Source organism: Corvus cornix, chromosome 4, assembly GCF_000738735.6.
Source record: "Corvus cornix cornix isolate S_Up_H32 chromosome 4, ASM73873v5, whole genome shotgun sequence".
In the NCBI taxonomy this organism is placed as follows: domain Eukaryota; kingdom Metazoa; phylum Chordata; class Aves; order Passeriformes; family Corvidae; genus Corvus; species Corvus cornix.
In genome coordinates this window covers 18,781,603-18,800,198 of record NC_046334.1, presented here as the reverse complement: position 1 = coordinate 18,800,198, position 18,596 = coordinate 18,781,603, and positions in this window count along the sequence as shown.

Sequence of the window (18,596 nt, the reverse complement as noted above, 5' to 3'; positions counted from 1 at the left end):
ACAAGGTAGCTCTGTGTCACAAGCAAGAGCTTCTTGGCAGGCAGTGCTAGAAATTGGCTTGCCCTACATTTGTGTACAAAATTTCCATGCATACATGCATGTATTTCAGCCAGTACTGCACATTAACACACCCAAAATGGCTTCCTCTTCCACACCATGTCCCTTTTCTCTTTAAACTTATGAGCCCTTCAGGTCAGGGGTTGTCTCATACACTTGCCATCTGGGTGTCATTGGAATACAGATTAGAATAACTACTAAGAGTTGTGCTGACAGATGCTGTTGATTCTTGAAATCTTGCCATGATGCCCAAACCAAGTTTTTAGTTCCTTTCATCAAAAATACCTCTTTCCATTCTGAGAGCAAGGCAAGGCTAATCATTATCATTATCCTGTAATGGAGTGATAAAACCCAGTGACACACATGAAGCAGCTGTCACAGCTTCTCTCAGCCAGCCCATCAGCCCCATCTATTTTTTATGACAGTTTTAATGACAGTGATGTGCTGATGTCAGGGACAGGAAGGGCTGTAGGAGGGGCAGAGCGTCACTTATGTTGTCCTGTTGCCCAAGACAACTGAGCGTGCCCAGACCTTTGAAAATATATTATTTTCATGGCCCTTGTCTTGCTTAATTATCACTTCAGCAAGATAATTTCATTTCTTCCTCCACCCCCCATCCCTGCTTATTTTTTATAAAGATCTCTCTTGAAATAGAAAAGGTCAGCTATGAAAAAAGTCATAGCAGAAACCAATGCCAAATAAAGGTTGTATTATTTGGTTTGTCTTCAGTGTAAACAGAAATTGTGTTTTCTTCTTTGTGATTTATTAATGAGGGAATTGACAGAAATGTCTATATTTAGATTCTGTGAAAAATTTCATTAGAAAGGGTTCTTGAGACTTACTATTTGCTTGAATAAGCCTGCTTCTTGGCAGAAGGACTGTCCCATGGTGGTAGAATGTCTCTGCTTTGCTTATGAAGCTCTATACAGCTTTCATCCATGGGAATATGTATATCTAATATGGTACATGGTGCAGAGTCAAGTAGAACACCTCCTGAAGTTAATAACTGAAGGGTTAATCCAACCAAAGTGGTGAGCAACTTTTAGAGATATAAGCTCTGCACTTGCTGGAAGAGGACATTAAAAATTGCTTTATCTCTGTTCTTTGACATCTGATAAATGCAAATTCTACAATGGACCATATCCTCCATTTGATTCCTGCAGGAGCGACTGCAGCTCTTCCAGACCTAAACTGGGTTATAAAGAATATACACTTAAGGGGCTAAAAGATACAAATAGAAAGGAACTTTACTTCATGTTCTGAAAACACAGAGACATGCCTGGGAAAAAAATAAAGCCAACATTTAGGTGCTGAACCCTTTAGGACTCCTATTAGTTGTTTTTTTACCTATTACACCTCCATATTCCAGCCAGTCAGCATGTGAGGTTGTAAGACTTAAGAGTCCGTCGCATCTCACTATGTATGTTAAATGGTATGATACTTACTCCAGCTGTCATATCACCTTCCTTTTGGTCTATTGAACTGAACAGTCTGGAGCTCAGATGGTCTGTCACCACTCCAAAATGTCTGCAAAATAAAGCCTCTTGGATAAAGGTGCTGGAAAATAACAAAGCAAACAAGGAGCACAGGAGGTTGGAGGAAAACACTTGCAGAAACAGAGAAGGGCTGAAGGGAGGCTTAAGGTATAGGGTGGGAGCAGTATGGCAGTGTCATTTCAGCTGCTACAGGCTGAATGTTGTTGGTGAGTACCAGAGAGCCAGACAGTTTTCACAACAGGCTTTTGCCTTTTCCTGTCTATTTGTATGCAGCACATCACACATTCAAGCTGGTGGAGAAAGTGACCTTACACAAGGGAAAGCGAGAGTGAGCCCAACTGCTGTGCTGCTCCAAGGCAGCCAATCCACAGCCGATGCCTTGTTGCTAAATTAAGCAACAGGCCAGGGTCTGAAGCAGACATGGACTCAGGGCTTCATAAATCAAATTTCCCTGCAGCAATAGAAGCTTACAGGGAAAAAGCAAACAGTGCTCTTGCAAACCCATTCATGCATTTCCAGACTGGGCTGCTGGGTTGTGGCTTTTTTTATTTTTGGCCATTTCTGAATAGTTCAGAGCTATTAGTAAATAAATGTTGCAACAGATTTTTACTACATGATAATAGACCACTTATACTATTACTGAAATATTTACTGAAACGAAACAGTATTATGTGTGCAAAACCCAAATCTCATCTGCAGGAAAACTGAAACAGAAGCAGTTTAAATATTGGATCATAATTATCCTTAATTGCAAAAGCTTTGAACTAAAAAAGAATTGAATCCTTCTACTTGCTGGGCTTGATTTAGCGCTTCATTAGTCAGATTTTGCACCAGTTACAGAGCTGCTTTGGAATTCAGCTGGAGTAGCACAGCAGTGAATAATAGGCATGCTTTACAGATGTACTGCTTGTGGAATTAGAGATTTTAGGGCTTCTAAGGTTAACGTCTAGAGGGCTGCCAACCAGGCATCACCTGAAGTTCCTCTCAAGGGAAGAATCTGAAAGCTTTTACTTTTGTGGGTGAAATTTGAATGGTATGTTCAGCTTATCAAGCTGTCCTGCAGGGATGCCTGACCCACTTGAAGATCTCAGCTGGAAAAGCTTCGGTGAATTCTGTACAGACACTTGCCTTCCAGTGGCAGTCCAATGAAAAGTAGGCAGGGCCCTGAATCCATCTGCCTGATTTCTGCAGGAAACTTCCTCACTTTTCCTGTTCAGCTGCTCTGTATCATATTATGGTATTACTTATGCAGCAACAGAGAACGAGGTTTCTTTGGTAAAGCCTTGTGCAAATATGGAATGAAGAATGTTGTATATTAAATGAGTTTACTGTACCTATCACAAGTTATTCACTTGTATGGGACCACTCAGCCCCTCCAGGACAAACTGTGTTTCTATGTCCACAGTTTTTCATAAGTTCCGTGCTTCATTAGTGACCACTATGTGGTGAGATCCATTACAGTATTTTTTTAGTCTTTCAAACCTTGAAAAAGCCACTCTTCCTTTTGAATTAAACCTTGGGCTATGATGGCTTATTGTAAGAAGGGCAGGTTTTTATTTATAGAAACTGAAAGGCCCACTTCTTGTTTCTGAAGCAGAACTAAAAAACAATTGCTTTTCATACCAGCATTGTAAAGAGAAGTGGTAGAGGAGGGCTGGGGCCTTATCCACAGCTTAAGTACAGTTCCACAACAGCTTAGGCCAAGATTATGATCTGGAGTTTGCACTCCTCTTCCCACCCTGCACTTGAGGTGGCCGGAGGTCCCTGTACACTTATGGTGAGATGGTTTGGAGAGCGGGTATAGATAAAATTGATAGTTAGGAGAGTGATACTTTTTGCCTTCATTAGCCCTCTGTTCCAGCTGACCATGGAGGCAAGGGAGTGTTTATGCTGGTCTGAGGAGAGGCAGGAGGCTGCAGCTGTGAGGAGGAGGCAGGCAGGACTGTAGCCACTGAAAACTGCCCTGAAAATACATTCCCCCACATCCTTCTGGCAGTCCTCAAGCAAACACTGTGTGTGTGGCCCCTCTGCTGCAGGATGAAGCCAAATGTCATGGAGCAAGCTCCATCAAATTTTGTAAATGTTTATGTCCTCCACGAGGTGACTGGGTGATTGGGTATGGACCTGGAGCATCCTACCTGCCAGCCAGCCAAGCACAGGAATTTCTCAGCAGAGTGCTAGCTGGCCCTAGTAAAGTGATGAAATACATGAAGGCACGATGGTCTGGTCTAGCAGCTTACATCATCCCCCTGGACCCTCCAGGAGCTTGAACTTTGATCAGCATTAGTTCTCCAGAAAAAATGTCACCCAGCTGCATGCTCTGTATTGTATGAGGATCAGAAAATCCATACAAGGGGAGAAAAACCATCTTAGGTGGCTGCCTTTTTCCCCCTATTGAAACCCCCTCTGCACCTTTATTTCATGTGTCCAAAATGGCTGTCCTTGCTCCTGTCTCATTCAGGCAGGGAACAGTCCTGGAGGAGAAAGGGCTAAGTCTGAGTTCAGTGGCTATAGATAGCAAGCACATTGTTATCCTCTGTGGAAAGACAGTTAAAATGAGTCAGTAAACAGCACATGCAGCACAAGAGAAAAATCCACACACTGCTGACTTACACGGAAAAGCAACATGTTGGTTACTCCACAAACACACCACATCTCTTCTGTGTGAGAGACTTAACTCATCTGTGTCCATTCCTTACACAACTTCCTTTAACCTCTGAGGAGTCAGTAAGCTAAAGCTGGCACATCAGTGCTCAGCACATGGGAGAGGCTATGCTGTATTTTCCAGAAGTTTAAACATTCGAAAAACATACGGGCTTTAACGCTGATGTGAAACATTTCTAATGGTTATCGTTTTTTCAGAGGTTGGGATGCTGACATTTTCTATTAGGGACTCAGATTGCTCTTTCTGGAATATTACAAAACTCCCAGTGAGTTTCAGAAAAGGAGCTGACTTTGTCTTATCTCTCCCTAGCATGGGGTGCATCTTGCACCTTCTTTTCCCTTGAATACTCTCCCTTTACACGATGCTAGCCTGTGCCAAGCAGTTAAAAAAACTTCAAAAAATTTTTTTAACTTCAGCTTTAGCCAGTGTTGAGACCCTTGTCACCTAAGATGAGTCCTGATAAACACTGTGGTGCCACTTAGTGGAGGCCACGCTGTAGCATGGGGCAAACAGGCAGGCACAGGGCATGCCAATTCTTCTGTGTCCTGCTGCCAGAATGCCTCACATCTGTGACAAGGAGGGGACTGCCCCTGGAGATGGCATGGTTAATCTCTGCAGTTCTGCAATACAGCTGAACACAGGCGGGAATATTGCTTTCATTTCTCTAGCCTCTTCTCATCAATCTTGGTAAATAAATAGGTTTTTCTCTTCAGCTCACTTTTACCTTAAGAAAATGAGACTAAAAAGAATCTGCTTCTGACTGTACTGACTCCCTTTTAGCAATGCCACTGAGATCAGAGGAGCATTGCCAGCCATTAAGCTAGAGTGAGAGCACAATTGGATTCAGCTTTGATTACACTTTTTAATAAAAACTCTAAACTCTTTGATGGATTCTTTAATGCTTTTGGGATATTATTTTTTCTTCTACTCCCCACCTCTATTTCAAGAGAGTAATTCAGTGCATTGGTGATATCCAATTTATTCTTCTGGATGTGAATAATATCCTCTGTTAGCAGTATAAATTGTACCCGTTGCCCTTGGTAGAATTCTCAACAATTCTCCTGCTGCCTATTAAAGCGGTTTCATAAATAGACACACTTCATTAATATACACTTCTTAGAAGACCAATTGAATTTTTCCAATATATCCCTCAGCAGCCATTGAATTATTTAGCTGCTGGTGGATGTGTGCATGGGCAGTGGTGCTGAAGAGTCACCAGCGGCTAAGGGAAAGTACAGGACGTGCTCTGCTTATGTGTTGGTTGAGATGCTTCTGAAGGCCACACTCCTGAGGGAACAGGCAACATAGGAAGTTCTTGTCAGCATCACCTTGCTGTGACAGTGATGCTTGTTTGTGGGTCAGAAGACTTGCCAAAATCATCTGATGAGAATGCACTAGGACAGCAAAAGGTAAACCTAAGCCAAGGAAGGAACAGCAGTGGCTCTATGCTCAAAACCTGGCATGGCATCATAGGGAGAAGATCTTCTGGAAAAGGTATAGATTGTACTGTGACCTTTGATAGAAACCTTGGCAACCCAAGACTTCCTGGGAAGTATTCTGCAATGATGATAAATTCAGTGTTTGCTTCACACATAGATAATCAGCATAACTAAAAGTAAATGAAGAGAATCAGTGCAGGAGGAGAAAAGGGAACCAGTAAAGGGAACCAGTAAGAAAAATCCTAGCGCTCAAGACAGGGACAAATTTCAAAGATAAGCAAGATAATCACTATTCCTACATTAAAACTTGCATAGACAAATGCATATCTGAGTCTGACAGGAATGAATTAAGAAGTTCATGGCATAGATTTCTCACTAGCAGAAAAGAGCCACTTTAACATCTGCACAAGGCCTCTCAGCATGATCCTATGCAGAATCCCAACAAATGTCTTCAAGGAACTCAGAAATGGACTTGCAACTCTTTCTGGTGCAAGTAAAGCAGAAATTAACTTCTCTTTTTTTTTTTTCACTTCCTCCTCTGCCTATTCCACTCCCTTACCACAGCTTACTGTATGTAGAATGAAGTCAATGCAGAGAAAGGTTTCCTTGAGTGCCTGAGGCTTCAAGAATTTTTATTAAAATCACAAGACAGATGGCTTTAAGAATCACATACTTTGCTCTCTCAGACGTGAGGATGGAGATTCCTGCCAGGAAGGATGGATCACAGGAAGAAGTAGCTTTCAATCACTCAGCAAGGATTTCCTGGTCTCATTTAGAAAATCTGCCAGCAGCCTGCCATTTATTCTAGTGCAAAGGATTAAGCTCAGTCAAAAAAACCCAAATGGGCTGAGTCAGGTGAACAGAATCAGAAGTGAGTTTCCTTTGTGTGTGACCAGCTGATATTGCTCTTCAGCTAAGATAAACAGATTTTTAACATTTTTTTCCTTTTTTTAATATCAAGTATGAATTCTTTATATTTATGCACAATAGACAACTGTTAAAGTGTACAGGAAGACAATCCTATGGCCGTCAGTATCAATAGCAAATTCATTAGCTTTAGTGGAAATGATAAAATGAAGGCTCACCAATACTGTCTTCATTAATTACTGAAGTTCCTGTTTATTTTTGTCTGTGGTAAAGTTTGATGATGTGCTGAGCTCAGAAGGAGTTACACGGGGGCAGAGTTTCTTCCAAAGGGCCTGCCAAGGATGAGGCTTTATTACCAACTGTGTTATCAGCATGGCTGTACACTATCTGTTACAGGCTGCTGCCTTTGTGTCCACTAGGATAAGCCACTTAAAGACCAGTCACAACCAAATTTTCTGTGCTGAAGAGAGTTCTCAGGCAGCTATACCAATGAGCAGTGCGACCCTTTCCATCAGAGCAGAAACGTGTGGAATAATCACACATTTTAGAAAACTGGGGACATCAATGTGGGAAAAAAATCTCTGTGGTGACTCCTGAAGGAGGGTATTGGTTTCTCCTGGAAGCAGGATACTTTTGCATATACATTCAGGTTAAAAGGAGCTAGAGCAAATCTGCAAACACTACAGCTTCAAATAATATTCACCATATACAAATCAATTTTTCAATTACACTGAAGGTATTAGTAAAGAATTCACTGCCTTAAGAGATTCTGGTTTAAATAGTAAGCCATACTCTAGTAAATTTTAATGGCCACAAGCCTCTCATACATCACAATGTTCTGTAGAGTATATGGCTTTTATGGTAGTTATGTCGAAGTCAAGTGAAAAATAGAAGAGTCTTATCCATCCTTTGCAATCTGGCAGCTAATGTACTATAGATTCAAGAAGATTACTAGAGTTTGACTTACATCTCCCAGACACATAAGGTTGTCTCACAGCTGAGTTTTTTTACATGAGTCCCTTAACTACAGGAATGTTTCCCAGAGAGCAACACAGTAAATCTTTTAGTTGGGGAATGGATAGGTGATAAGAATGTCAAGTCATATTTATGCTTTTCTTCCCCTGTAACGAGGAAAAGTGATTTATACTTAGGCAAAGAGCTGATCTAAAAAGACCCCTATAAATTTAAAATGTTTGTTATTCCAGTGACATAGAAACATGATACTCTGCTGCAAGTAAGAATCATGCCCTCTCTGAGTATTACAAAAAGGTAACAGGCAGAGAGAGTTAATTAATTTACAACTGTTTTCAAAAACTGAAGAATTTTTCTGACTGGACTTCCATGTGTCTTCCCAGGACCCAGCCTGGCTCATGCTACCACATTGTTCCCCTGCTCTTTACAGCTTTCAATAACCAGCAAAAGCAGTTTCACGACTGCTTTGTGGCGGCCACCTATTTCATTTCTCAGGGTCGTTGCATTAACCAGGGGGTTGCTGTATCTGGCAGTGCCATTCTGTGAGTCCCAGGATGCTCACTTAAGCCAGACCTTTTAGCTTCAGGTCATTATGACAGCTTTATTGCTGCTGAGGATTGCTGTGTCTTACCATACCTCTCAGACAAGCCTCAAGGCTTTCCCTGTTACTAAAGGCAGATTCTTACCTGTTATAAATTGCCAGAGATTCACTGATTTCAGTTTACTGATAATGATTGCCTCTTACAGTATTGCCAGTTGGCCTCACTTGGATCAAAATGCTGGCTCAGAGCACTCTCACAAGAGAAACAGGTACAATTTGCTCATTTAAATCCAACATGGGTATATCTAGAGGACTAAGCACTAAAAAAAATGGAGAGCTCCAGCTCCTTTCAAGCAACCAGTCATACAGCATGAGGATGTAGGCGTGGAAAACCTTATCCTGGGTTATATATTTCTCTGTGTGTGTGTTTGTGTATATAACCACAGAAGCATTCGTCATGATTGCTGAGAACTTTGCAGTTTTTCATCTATTATATGGAAACAATAGAGGAAAGAGGATTTTTATTTGCTATATACTCTCACTGCTTTGGCATCCTGTTCAGTGACCACATCCAGGATCTCACAGCATCTGAATCTGATGATGAGCAGGAAGGTAGGACTAGTCCCAGGCCCCTGATTTTGCAGTCATCCCATCAGGATGCCATCACAGGAGGGAAAAAAAGGCAACTGACTCATAACCATTCATCACAAACAGGAAAAAGATGGGAGGCTGGAAGGCACCATCACATGAGGGCTGAGGTCATTCCCAATGGGAGCATGGGGAAATGTGATGTGGTGGAGACTCATAAGGGCAAGAATGTCTTTGTGCTTAATAGTGGTGTCAGAAGAGAGGATTTTGTAGCTATTATAGGGGTAGGAGATTGCAGGAATTAGCAACTGGATTGGGGAAAGCCACTAGGCTGTCCAGAACGTTTTGTCAGCCAGGAAACAGTTCTGTGCTATTTGACAAGGGAACACCATGTCAATATGCATCCCATAATACCAAGCAGCTGCTTCACCAGAGCACAGCAGGACAGATTTTGTCATGCTTGCTCTGTTGTATTGGAAAATGGGTGATTTCCTTTTGCAAAGCCTCGGAGCATAAAGCTGCCAATAAGCCAAACAAATCTGAAAAAGATTTTACCAATATAAAACCCAAACAGTGCCACTCTTGCAATACCTCGCTCTTAATATTTTTATTTCCTGAGAGACAGGAGAAATTAGCACCTTAGGATTCACAGGTAAGGAGATCAGTCAACTTGCCACAGGAAGAATGAGGGGGAAAAAGCTAGTCTGGTGCGACAGAGATGTGTGAGATCCTCGGCCTGAGCTGCCTGGCTTCTTTCACATGTGCCTTGTGGGAAGAAATGTCAAAGCCCAGGAGAATCTGCCAAACATTATTATCCATTAAAAAGGAGCCATTTTGTATATGATACAGGTTTCAGGTAGTTTCTATTCCCAAGTATCAAATCTGCTGGTTTTGTAAGCCGTTGACTGACAATATGGCTACCACGGATTTTTGCGTCTCTTCCTGTTTCACACACATGAGCTCAGAGAAAGCAAACCTGGACTGAGTGTTCTCTGTCAGCTCTGGTCATCACAGTACTCAGGTATGTCCTACTCTGCTGCAAGCTTGGAAAAGAAGGAAAAAACTCTAAAAACCTGGTAGCCCTGTTTCACAGAGAGCTATCTCCTTTGCTCCAAATAGCTCCCAATTCTGTTATTCTTAGGCAACTGTCCTGTAAAGCAGAGAGAACCAAGGCCCTAAAAGTTTGACTGGCATAATGAAGGACATCGATGATTATGCTCAAATGGATATAAAATCATGTCAGAATCCAGTACTCCAACCCCTGAACCATTTCTGTCTTTCTCATATTTGTAAAAAAAAAAATTCTTTCCCAAAATACTTGAGCCAGCCTTGGTCATTTTTTAGCCTAGAAAATATTCATACCCAAAAGTGCAGTGAGACACTTGGAGTCCTCCAGCTCCAAAACACTCACATTTCTATGCCAACTGAGAATGTTCTGGTGACTAATCTGTAAACCGTAGTGAAGCTCATGAGTGCATCTTTAACAAACTTATTCTAAAATATTCAGCCTGTCAGATGGTCATCTAGGTAATTTGTTTCTACTTTACAGTTTTGGGGGGTTGGTGCTCTTAGTGTGGGGGAGGTTCAGTGCTGTTGATGGTGTCAGCAAGTGTCTTTTAATACCTCTGGCTACACACACAGCATTGATCTTAACACTTTAGCTACACAGAGTAGCACCTTATATTCAGCTAAGAAGAAGGGCAAATAACAATAGTAAGGGAGTAAATGAAAGACAGAGCCAGGCTTGTGTATTCTAGACAGTGTATTTTCCCAAATATCATATCTTTCTGGAATCCGGGGAGTTTTCACCACTGTTATACCTCTACAATGCTTCCTGAAAACAATATAATAAAATTTACTCATGGTGGGGATGTTTTTTGTCAGGTGTATCATAAGAACTAACAATTTTTGCCTTGCTGCTACAGCATGGACAAAAAACATGAAGTCATTTGGTCAGCTATAGTATCTGGCTTTATTTCACAAAGCCAACAGTAAAATACTTTTTCTTCTTGTGCCTGAAATATGCCTGAAATTCTCAACAGAACTGTCACAAAAAATAGTCTTCCCTCTGCTATCTGAAGTAGAGAGATGTTGTGATTCTTACTCCATCTGGCAAGCTACACTCTGAGGTGCATTTGTATCCATGGCCAGGTGAGAAGACTAATATCCATTGAGAAAACTTTGATACCGTCTTCAGAAGAAGAGGTTAGAATATCATCACTAGTAGAAGGTGCCTCATTCTACCAATTCTAAAGGGAAAGGACAGAGGGAGTGCTGGGTTAATGCTTGGCCTTGATGATTTTAAATGGCTTTTCCAACCTAAATGAGCCTATGATTCTAAGAAGAAATAGCAAGTCTTAGTGGTTTTTAAGTTAATCACCTTCTAGAGACAAGCTAAACTCACAGACCATTAGTTTCTGAGTTCAGAATGCTGCTAATTAATCAAAGTTTCTGTGATAAAGCAATGTGACATTAAATTCCCATTAGATGTAGATGGAAAATTTACCTTCTTTTTCCATGCTGAGTACTATTCAAATATCTTATCAGTAGGCAAGATAATATAAAATTATTAGAATTAGTTTCAGCTATTTCTCCCTGCCCTTTTCCCTGGTTAACAGGAGTCTGAAGATTTTTTAGCTCAAAGAAAAGGTCAAGTTCTCCTGAAATTATATTAAGGGATGTTGACTTTAAAGGGATAGTAAAACATTTGTTCATCTGCCATCTGTGACTTATTCCATGATTTTTGCCTTGTCCACTGAGATCAGAAGTCACCTAGAAATTTCAGTGTCTGTTGTGTTGAGCTCAGAGACAATTTTTTGACAGTACATTTCCTTAGCACTGACAGAAAAATGTCTTGTTGCTCTGCAGCTGTGAGGCAGGACTCTTCCCAATCTCCCTGTGAATCGCTGAACCTTGACCTGCTCATTTTCTGGAGGGAGGTCTCAAAGTCCAGAGGAAAAAACATCTTTAAATAATAATCAGACAAAACACCTTGCGATAATCATGCTGCTACCCCTGATGCAATTCACCAAAAGCCAAAGTGGACGTGTGTTTTGGTAGAACCAGAGTGGGAAACAGTGATGGTCTGTGCCGCAGAAAGCCTGTCTCAAAACGCTTTCTGTAGGTTCACAGGTCATAAAAATGCTGAAATCATATAGAATGGGCCCCGTATATATCCCAGTGGATCAGCTCAGTCCTGGCTTGAATGATGCACGTTCTTGGTGCTAGGAACAGCGTTTGGATGATGCCTGCAGCAAGGAAGGACTGTAAAGGGAGCATAACCAAGGCAGAGTGGAAAATCAGCCTGGCAGAAAGAGCTACAAGGACAAAGAGGGAGGGTGAACCTCCCAGGCAGACCTTGTCCATTCAAGTGAAACTAAACCAGTGCAATCCCCATGGTGAAGCCTGGTCCAGAGGAGCCCACGTGGAAGGTGCAGTGTGTCCATTTGGGCACATTTGTGTCTGTTTGCATGGGGCTGGCTGAGTCTGCAGATGAGGCTGTCCAGTGTGACCAGGTGAGCTGTTTACAACACGCATGAGAGCTCAAACAGAAAGTAATCCAGACAAACAGAAGACAGGGCCTGACCTACTTTAAATTGAGAAACTGTAAAATCAGTTGGTTTGATCAAGTGGAGGTAATTACTGCAATGGTAAGAAAAGGAGGAAAAAAAAAAAGACAAAACAGGCTTTTTAAAAAGATCAAGCTCTGCTACTAGAAACAATTACACTGAGTACAACTGAGCTACAGCCAAGCTTTTTCAGCCAAAGATATAATATCTATGTATTCAGATAAATAGAGCAGCTATTACCTGTTTCTGAGACCAATAATGTTATTAGAACCATGGCTGGACCAGAGATGCAATAGATGCATGAAAAGGGAATAATTTGTAAATATTTGACTTCTTACTTTAGATGAAACAACATAATAGATAGATGACTGATAGATACATCATCTTGATAGATACAACACAAAGAATGGCCAAGAGAAAGTAAATCAGACATTTTTATACAGAACACAGGAATAATGTATGCCCAGGCAAACTTAAAGATGATAACCAGGAATGTTGCAAAGCACAGTTGCATCAGACAGTTGAGACCCTCTGTCAGTGGGATTCTAGTGAAAATTAGTGAATATATGCAGGAAGCAGAAACACCTGATATTTTATTTTGTCAGCTGCCTGGAATTAATGTAAGGCTTTCTGTTCCAATGGAGCACTCACATGTTTAGAGATGATATGAACAAGTGATTTCAATCCAGATTTTTTTTCTTTTTGGATGTGTGGTTCTACACTAACCTATGGTATATATAGTTATTCTTGGGGTTTTGACACTTTTTATATTTAAACAAGAGCCTCTGCTCCTCTTCAGTTCTTCTTATCTCCTCTCTTTACTGTTCATGGTACTTATCCTCTGTGCTTGCACATATCTGTCATTTATCTACTCACCTTGCAGCACCTATTACATTTGCTTTTCATCTCACCTGTTGTACGAATCAGCATAAAAATTCATGTTTTAGGGGGCAACTGTGAGCCATAAACATCTTTAGTAGTGGTGCAGGGAATGGTTCTTTTGGTAGCATGAGGAGAAGATTCTGTCTTGTGCAATGAAATGCAAAGATATGAAAGTGGCTGTGATAGCCCTGTCAAAGGATATTCCCCTCTGGAATAACACTTTGCACAGCCAAGGAAGTAGGCAGAACTAGACGTGCAATCAGAACAAACAGTTTCTAAAACTCAGTGAAAATGTACAGCTGTAGGAGTGTATCCATATCACAGAAATGTATTGGGAGAGTATTTCATTTACATTTACCTTCAGCACTCACAATCACTCCTTAAAGGAATCCCCAACTGATTTTCCTTTTTCCTGAAATTCTAAAAATGTCAAAGGCTTTTGACATATACATAATTTAAGTAGAGATGGAGCAGTGAGTCCAGAGAACCCATGTGTCTGGTACTGCATTAGCATAATTCATTGTTCCCAGTAGGCAGCGGTTGTCTGAGCAGATAGATTTTCCAGTCGTATTGTTTGACATCATTACAGCTGAATATGCACCGGAATACCATGTGGTGACTACGTAATAAATCAGCTCATTATGTCTATAATCATTATGATTATGTGTTGTTCCAGGTCTCGGGATTGTTGACATAAAAAGAGGTAAACAGTATAAATTACTGACTCATCAAATCGTTTGTTTTAATTTGCTGAAAAGGGAGAAGGTTATTTTCTTGTGTGTGGCCTGCTTCACATGTAGGAACACAGTAATGAATACATAGAATGTGTTAAATGGGAATAGCAGAATGTGAAATGAATCATACCCAATTATCTTCCTCAGAGTCTAAGGGTGAAAAGAGAAGCGTCACAGCACATTGGCCAAAGGTTCCCATCATACCAAAGGAATCACAGAATCACAGATTTCTACAGGTTGGAAGGGATCTCTGGAGGTCATCTGGTCCAACACCCCTGTTCAAGCAGGGCCACCTAGACCAAGCTGCCTGGGACCACACCCAAATGGGTTTGGAATACCTCCAACGATGGAGACTCCACAGCTTCTCTGGGCAAGTGTGTCAGTCCTTGGTCACCCTCACAGCCTTTCAGACGGGCAGCCCCAGCATATACCAGTGCCTGGGGTTACTGCTCCCTGCGCTTCCCCTTGCTGAAAAGCCTCAGGTTTCTGTCAGCCCACATCTCCAGCCTCTTGAGGTGTCTTTGGAAGGCAGCACAACCCTCTGCTGTATCAGCCACCCTACCAGATCTGTGCCATCAGCAAAGTTGCTGAGGGTGCACTTTGCACCACCATCCAGATCATGAACGAGGATGTTTAATATATTATTTAATATTATTTAATACTGTTAATATATTAACCCAGTCTTCATCTCTGGGACATACCACCAGTGACTGGTCTACAATTACATTTCTGACCACTCATCACCACCTTCTGGACACATCTGTTCAGCCACTATTCAATCCAGCTCATTGTTCATCCAGCCCACACTTCATGTTCACTATAAGAATCTTAGAGGAGTCAGTGTCAGAATCCTTCCTGAAGTGTAGGTAGACAATAATCACTGTTCTCTTCTCATCTACAAAGCCAGTCATTTCCCCATGGAGTTTATCAAGTTGGTCAAGCACGTCTTCCCCTTGGTGAAACTGTGTTGGCTACTGCCGACAACAGTCTGATCCTTCATGTGCCTGGAAACAGTTTCCAAGTTTAGCTGCTCCATCACCTTCCAAGGATTGAAATGTGGCTGACTGGCCTGGGTCCTTCTTCTTGATCTTTGTGCATGTCCAGTCCGCTTAAATATTGTCTAACCTGATCCTTGTCCACCAATGTTATGTCTCCTCTGATACAGAGATCCCCTGGTTTCAGGGACCTGGGATTTCTGAAGGTCAGTCTTGCTAGTAAAGACTGAGGTGAAGGAGGCATTCTTACAGCCTTTTCCAAATCCAGTGTAAAGAGGTCTCCCATCTCATTCAGCAATGAATGCATCCACATTTTCCCTCATCTTCTTTTTGTTACCTATTTACCCATAGAAGCCCTTCTTGTTGCCTTGGCATTCCTAGACAGATTAAATTCCAGCTGGGCTTTATCTTTCTTAACTTCACCCCTGGATGCTCTGACAATGGATCTGTATTCCTCTCAGGTTACCCATCCTTGCTCCATCTCCCTGTATGCTTCCTTTTTGTCTCTGAGATTGTCTGAGAGCTCATTGTTCATTCATGCAGAAATTTTGCCTGACTTCCTCCTCATTGGGATAAATTGCTCCTGAGCGCAGAGGAGGTGATGCTTGAATATTAACCACCTTTCTTGGGCCACTCTTTCCTCTAGGGCTTTATTTTATGGGTGTCTACCCTTTGAAAAGGCCAAAATCTGCTGTCCTGATGTCCAGGGTTGTAAGCTTGCTTTTTACTGTCCTACCTCCTTTCAGGTTCCCAAACTCCACCATCTCATTGTCATTGCTGCCTTTGATCCTCACATCCCCAGTGAGCCCCTCCTTGTTGGCAAGTATGAGGTCCAGTGAGCAGCTCTCCTCTGCTCCTCTGTCACTTGGGTGAAGAAGTTGATGCACTCAAAGGACCTCCAGGACTGCCTACACATTACTGTCTCTCCTGTATATGTTGGGGTGGTTGAAGTACCCCATGAGCACCTTCACAGCTCAGATGGAAACAAATGCTGGCAAAAGGTGCATGGTGAGATGCAAAATCATTTTCACAATGCTGTAGAAATTCACGTGCTTACATATTTTTAACTGAAATTTGCCGTAAGTGCCAGAGGTACAGCAGCTCGCTCATGGATCCATAGGGTTTTAGGACCACCATGAAACACCCCCCAAATATTGAGTTCACTCACAACAGCATACTATTTGTTCCATGCAGTTTTCAATATATCCTTTTTATTACTATTTTTATAAAGACCAAAATGTTTAAGGGCAACATTCTTAAGTATGACCAACAGAACCCATTATTTCTAGCCATAAAATGTGATATCAGTCCCAGTCTAATGACCCAGGAGAGTTATTACCGTGGCTGAACAGTGCATCTATTTGTGAGATGCCTGGTACAGCCCATTAGGTCTGTGAGAGGTAGAGAGAGAAGCAGATGCTGTGCAACACGTGGAGTGAACATTTACTCTGCTCTGCTGGTTGTACAGAAGGCGCACGATCACAAAACACACGCGCCACATCACCTTGGGCATGGTATGGTTTTCCTTCTTGATACGTTTGTCTCTAAAGATACAGCTGTCAGCTGCAGCTATCACACCAGAGGACCTGCACCTTTTTTGGCTCAGGTCCTGGTCCCAAATAAACATATTCATCCAGTCATTCAACTTGTTTTTCACACTAATGGAAAGTAAAGTTAAAAGTGCCTTCACGAAAGCATAAATGTTAAATGACTGTATTCACAAATCTGCTCTTCATTGCCTTTTACAGCTAAATCTTGAACTGAAGTTTTGCTGGGGAAAAGTTATGTTTCTACTTACTTTTTGAAGTATTCCTAACTCCTTTTCCTAAAGAAGACACAAAAGGTGTTAAAAAAAAAAATAAGGCTTCCACACAATTTAAATTTGGTATTAACATCATCAAAACTCAAAATATGTTAACAAATACAGTAGAAGCAGTGCAATAACAACAATGTAAATTTGCCTAGCACTACCGAAGTAAATGAAACCACACTAGTTTAGGCCAACTGCGCATCTTTTCAACGTTACACCACTATTCATTTTGATAAATCATCAAATCTATTTTTTTTTCAGCCACAGTAAGGAATTTTTTTCAGCTACAGTAAGGAATTTCTTTTAGCCAGATAGTGATACAGTTTGAAGATGAGATTTTAAACTACTCTACAAGAGTCAAGGGCACTGCAGAAGTGTGGTTGTCATTCCGATGGCTAATTGGACTCTGACAGCTCTTAAAAACCCAGGCTCCTGTTGTCCTGAGCTCTGGTCTAAGACATATCAAAAGATGAACCCTCTGCTGTTACATTTATGCTTTCACCTCAGACCATACTAGCAAGTTAAAGAGCTCAAATTCTTTATTATTCTCAATATTATTGAGACCTCTGCACACACTTAATTTTAAGCATGTTCTGCTGACTTTATTTAAAGTGTTAAGTACAGTGCCTAAAGCTAAGCAACCATCTATATGCTGCCCTCAGTATGATTGCTTTCTGCATTGAGACCTACAAAAAGTCAACACAAACCAAAAGCATATAGCTGGAGATAGAAGCAGAAAAAAGGATGGGTAATAGTATCAAATTGGCCATGATTCACAGGTGATTAAGGGAGTTAAACACTCAGATAAATAAATCAGAATAATCTAAATCTCTAGTTTGCATTGATATGGTGACACATCGATGTGTTGAGATGTGATGACTTGTCTTGACTAGCAGAAGAGTGGCTAGCAGACTTCAGAGCATAACAGGGTTTAGAAAATCATTTAGAAGTCTTTAAAACCAATATCGCCTAATGTACCAAATGAAGCCATTACATGGCAGACTGTGGTTCAAGGAAGAGTAAAGGACATAGAGGAAAAAGCAGGTGTGTGAGAAGAGTTCATAAACAAAGTGGCCATGCCCTGAGTGCATCAGCTCAACCAGCCTCTGCAACAACCTGAGTCTCTTAAAAACCTCTTCTTAGCTTTCCCTGATCATCACTGCATTCGGAGACCAAAGCATCCATGCCCTACTGGGCATGGGAAAGGGATTATTAGCTGAGCAGTATTTCAGTCATGTTACAGTCTTCTATTCTCTAGGAATTCCTTGTCCATCAGACATAATAATAGTAGACCCCAGTGCTCAGGTATGACTGCTTGAGAGCAGCATGGGAATTCTCAGCAATGCTGTACAGACAGAAGAAAGGTGTATCTGAACTCAACGGGAAAACGTGGACACTACTTATGAGGTGCATGAGCATGGAGGGGCTTGGAGCAAAAAAGCTCCCAGTTCCTCTCTTTTTTGCCTCAGAATGTCAATTACACATAGGTTCTGGAACCTGCTCTGAGGGTGCTTCACAACCCTAAAATAGAAAAGCTTCCTAGTCATTGCAGCTGAATGTCTATAAGTGTGACTTTCAAGGCTGGATTGTCAAAAGAAAGATCTCTCTTAAGAATCTGAATAAGGTATCTCATGTTTAGGAAGGTTTATGAAAACAACTCTAATTGTAATTGTCCCTTGTTGAGCAGCCTGTGAGGTCCCACAAAGTCCTTGCAGCTGCAAGGTCTGTAAGTGCTGACAGCTACCTCTTCATAAAAGTGTAATTGCTGACAAAAGGAAATTGCATCATCCAGCCCTTTTCCTTCTTTATCAAAAAAAGGGAAGTTCCACTGTAGTAATGTTAATGGCAGGAGGATTAATTCTAGGAAGTTTGGCAATGTTTCTTTAAAAATAGGTCATTTAGCAGAATAATGAAGAAGAATTGAACACTGACTGGGTTTGCCAAGCTGACCTTGTATTCCTGATTCAGACATGGGCAGAGG